This window comes from Arachis stenosperma, chromosome 4 (genome assembly GCF_014773155.1).
Source record: "Arachis stenosperma cultivar V10309 chromosome 4, arast.V10309.gnm1.PFL2, whole genome shotgun sequence".
Classification (NCBI taxonomy): Eukaryota; Viridiplantae; Streptophyta; class Magnoliopsida; order Fabales; family Fabaceae; genus Arachis; species Arachis stenosperma.
This window is the reverse complement of record NC_080380.1, coordinates 57620242-57625076: the sequence shown is the minus strand read 5'-3', so window position 1 is coordinate 57625076 and position 4835 is coordinate 57620242. Positions and strand designations below refer to the sequence as shown.

The 4835-nt window shown below is 39.9% G+C and overlaps 1 non-coding gene across 1 annotated transcript; it reads right to left on the bottom strand.

Moving 5' to 3' along the window:
• Positions 1-1739: 1739 nt before the first annotated feature.
• Positions 1740-1843, bottom strand: LOC130978076 (small nucleolar RNA R71). The gene has a single exon (XR_009085740.1). It is a non-coding gene; the product is annotated as a small nucleolar RNA R71 (small nucleolar RNA).
• Positions 1844-4835: the final 2992 nt, after the last annotated feature.

Genomic DNA, 4835 nt, shown 5'->3' with positions numbered 1-4835 from the left:
AAGAATTCTTCATCTTTTTGTAATTGAATTCAGAGCTATGACTCACTAAACCCCTTTCATTGGGTTAGGGAGCTCTATTGTAATTCAATGAATCAATAATAGTTTTATCTTCTTCTTCAATCTTTTCCCTTGAATTTTGTTAGAAAGCTTCTCGATCTAATTCCATTGGTTAGTTGTCTTGGGAAAGAAACTATCCATAATTGGAATCCTTCGGAACCTTGGGAAAGGAATGATGGATTCATGCTAGAGAAGCTTTCTTACAGTGAATTGGATTGGGGTTTGGATGGATATTGTGACATGTAATCCTACCAAATTGTGGTCCATGAAACTGTGTGGTATAATCAGTGATCGAGCATAATCTCTTCTTATGAACATTTAAACCAAGGGATTGGGAATTTGTTTGTTTTTAGAGAGAATTGGTGAGCCAAGGGATTGGAATCCAATCATATAAGATTGCCAAGCAAAATTCAATGAATGCATTGGTTGAGGAAGAGATAGAAGTTGTTTGATTCGGAGATCTCAATATCTCCTAACACCCAATGAACTCTCCATTTCTGATCTACACTTTCTATTTACATTCTGCAATTTCAATTCATGCAATCACCCCCATCCCTTTTAATTTCAGCAATTTAGCTTCTCGCTCTTTATTTCATGAAATTTTACATTCCGCAATTCTCATCTAAATCTTGATTCCGCTCAACTAGAACATACTTCTAATCCGAATTGCTCACTCAACCAATCCTTGTGGGATTCGACCTCACTCTATTATGAGTTTTTACTTGACGATAACCGGTGCACTTGCCGGAAGGAATTTTGCCGATCGTGCAATTTCCTAAAATCGTAGCATATCAAGTTTATGCATTCATCAAGTTTATGGCGCCGTTGCCGGGGATTGGTTTTCGATTGACAATTCTCCAATTGGAAGTTAACTAGATTGAGCATTTTTTTCTTGTTTTGTTAATTTAGTTCAAATTACTTGTTGAATTTTTAATTTCTGCACTCTGTTACTTGCTTTTTCTTTCTTATGCCTTTCATTTCAAGCAACTAACTCACTAACCCACTAACTATTTGAATTAATTCCTCAACTGCTCTAACCATACTCTTCCATTAACCAAGAGTATTCCACTTGTTTGTTGCTTGTGGTGTGTTCTTGTATGACAGTTAGGAGAAGAGAGGCATCAACTCCTCCATATACCGAACCAGAGAGGACCCTTCATAGACTTAGAAGGGAAGCAAGAGGGAAGAGAGTACTGAGAGAAGAAGAATCTGAAGGAGAATCTGAGGACAACTTTGAGGAAGCTCTAGATCTCAACATGGATAGAGAATTTCACAACCATGAGAGGGCTGATGGAAACAATGCCATTCCTGAGAGGAGGGTTCTTGGTTCATACATAAACCCAACCTCTGGGAATTGTGGTAGCAGCATTCAGAAACCACCCATTCAGGCCAACAATTTTGAACTCAAACCACAGTTAATATCACTGGTGGAGGACCATTGTTCATTTGGTGGGAGTGCTAATGAAGACCCAAACCAACATCTCACAAAATTCTTGAGAATTTGCGACACTGTGAAGTTCAATGGAGTCCAGGAAGATGCCTATAAACTGCTCTTGTTCCCATTTTCACTTAGGGACAAAGCAGCTAAGTGGCTGGAATCATTCCCAAGGGAGAGCCTAACAACCTGGGATGAAGTGGAAAGCAAGTTCCTGGCACGTTTCTACCCCCCACAAAAGGTCAATAGGCTTCGATCTGAGGTTCAGACTTTCAGACAACAAGATGGTGAGACGCTCTACGAGGCATGGGAGAGGTTCAAAGAATTGACAAGGAAATGCCCACCAAACATGTTCCCTGACTGGGTGCAATTGCATATTTTCTATGATGGACTTTCTTATGAATCAAGGAAGGCTGTAGACCATTCATCAGGAGGTTCATTGAACAGGAAAAAGACTGTGGAAGAAGCCATTGAAGTGAATGAGACAGTGGCTGAGAATGAGTACTACTATGCTTCAGAGAGACACAACACTAAGGGAGTCATGGAGCTGAACCATGTTGATACAATTTTAGCCCAAAACAAGGTGTTTGCCAAGCAACTAGCAGAGCTCACCAGGAAATTAGACACAGAGCAAGTGGCTGTAATACACACACAAGATCAAGAGGAAGTAAGCATTGAAGGAGGTGATTGGGAAGAGGCCAACTATGTGGGAAACCAACAAAGGCAATCATATGATCCACATTCCAACACTTACAACCCAGGATGGAAAAACCACCCAAACTTTGGGTGGGGAAACCAGCAAACCCAACCACAAAACCACAAACCTTACAACCACAACCAACATAACAATTCCACATACCAAAACTCCAACCAAAGATCATACCAAGCCACACAAAACACCTACTCCCAACCACCATATCATGGCCAAAATAATCAACCTGCCCAACCTAATCCGAACCAACAATTTCAAGATCAATTAAACAGGATAGAAGGAATACTTGCAAACATGGGTCAGGACATAAATGAGTTGAAAAGCTTTAGGGATGATGTGAGATCTACCTTAAGGGACCATGGTGAAAAACTCAAGAGGATGGAGTCTCGAGTAGGAGAGCTATCTCAACAGGCCCCCAAGTCGACTGCAGTGTTCCCTAGTGACACGGAGAAGAATCCTAAAGGGGAACAAAAGGGAGTGAGATGGGAAGAATGCAAGGCCATCACCATGTTGAAGGAGGCTTCAGAAGAAGAAGGAATCAGACCCTCAGAACAGGAGCCAGAAATCTTGAAGGAAGGTGTGGAAGAAGCTAAGCAGGAAAGTGAAACTGAGCAAGCCAAAGAACTGCAAAAGGAAGGCATGCTGGAAACATACCAACCAAAAGCACCATTTCCTCAGAGGTTAGGAGGAGGTGAAAAAGGGAAAACATATTCAAGGTTTTTAGAGACATTTAAGTCTCTCCATATCAATATTCCCTTTCTTGAGATCCTCCAGCAGATGCCTACACATATAAAGTATTTGAAGGAATTGCTGAGCAAGAAAATAGTTTTCAAGGGAGGACAAACTGTAATAATGAACAAAGAATGCAGTGCCCTCATCAAGAAGGATATGGTCTCTAAGAAAACAGACCCAGGAAGTTTTCATATTCCCTGCATCATAGGGGAAACAAAAATTGACAGAGGATTCTGTGATCTAGGAGCTAGCATAAATGTGATGCCTCTGACTCTTATGAGGAGGCTACAACTGAATGAGGTGAGATCCACTGATGTAATCATACAACTGGCTGACAAAACTCAAAAGCAAGCTGAAGGGGTAGTTGAGAATGTGCTGGTGAAAGTGGGAAATTATTTTTTCCCCACAGACTTTGTCATTTTGGACATGGAGGAAAGCTATCTACACCCTATCATTCTGGGAAGGCCATTTCTAGCCACTGCTAGAGCGCTCATAGATATTGAACAAGGAGAGCTAATTTTAAGAGTACATGATGAACAGCTCATTTTCCATGTTTTTAAACCTGCATCTGAGCCTAAACCAGAACCTGAAAAGCCTAAGGATGATAATAGCAATCTGTGTTTGGAGGAAGGCAATTCAGCAGCTGGAACTCTAAAATAATCCTTTGAAGGCAAACAAGAATTGCAAGAGTTAAAGCCACAAAAATCAATAAAAACAGATCAGAAGGGTCCTCCTAGCATAAGGGTCAATGAAGAAATCCTCAAGAGAGAGAGAAGAATTGTATAGAAATTGCCAAGAGGGTGGAGAAACAAGAAAATTCCCACAGAAGGTTTCTCTCCGGGAGATAAAGTGATATCAAGTCATTATCTGCCAATCCCATCTGGCCTCAAACCCATTCCTTCCCAGCTTCCTCAAGTGTTCACAATCAGGAAAGTTCTTTCTATGGAACATTTGGAAATCATGAAGGAATCAAATGGGGATGTTTCCATAGTGAGAGGAGAGGACATCAAGCACTACAATCCACCCTAACAAGCTGACCGTCAAGCTAATGACGTTAAAGAAGCGCTTGTTGGGAGGCAACCCAACCTGAGGTAATACTCCTTTACTGTTTCTTTTATTTGTTTCAATAAAAAGGTGAAGTAGTTTCTGTGCATTGCAAAGAATTAAGTTTGGTGTTTCACACCAAACAATGAATTTGTGGATTAATAATTCAAAGGGGAATGTGTGACTCTAAGTTTGGTGTTCCACCATACAGATTAACTGAACACAATAACCTTTGAATTATATGAAAGGAACAACCATTCTAAGCAATCACAGAAATGCTTAAAATCCTTAGCAGCAACTTCATTCCAATGAGAATTCAAGGATTCAAAGAGCAGAGGAGTAAGTAGGAGACTAAGTTTGGTGTTCACACACCAACTTAAGACTCAGACACTTGCCCATATATTTTGAGCTAACCATTCAAGTGCTTGAGAAACAAGCAACTTCATCACTCTTTGCAGGAAAGGAAACAAGGATCTTAGAAAGAACATGATGCAACAAATAGTAGAAGAAGGAGAAATCAAATTGTTTCCTGGCAACAAAGAAAAAACAAGAAATTTCACAAGGTGGTGTTGTTCCTTGACCTTTCTTTAAAAGGCAAACAAAAGCATGCTTGTTCTGGTTTAAACTAAAATTGTTGAATCTTTCTGGAATGTGAAGTTTTTAGTATGTTTGTCTGTTTATTGCTTTGAATAAAGTGAATGCCTAGATGTTTGGATATAACTCCACCTTCTTAAACAAATGCTTGCCATGCTTGTTCTGTTTCCAAAAATTAAAAGAAAAGTTTGAACAAAAGTAACTTGGCTCAATTAGTGACAAATCAAGTAGAATTAAGTGGTGGTATGCATGCTTGATTGT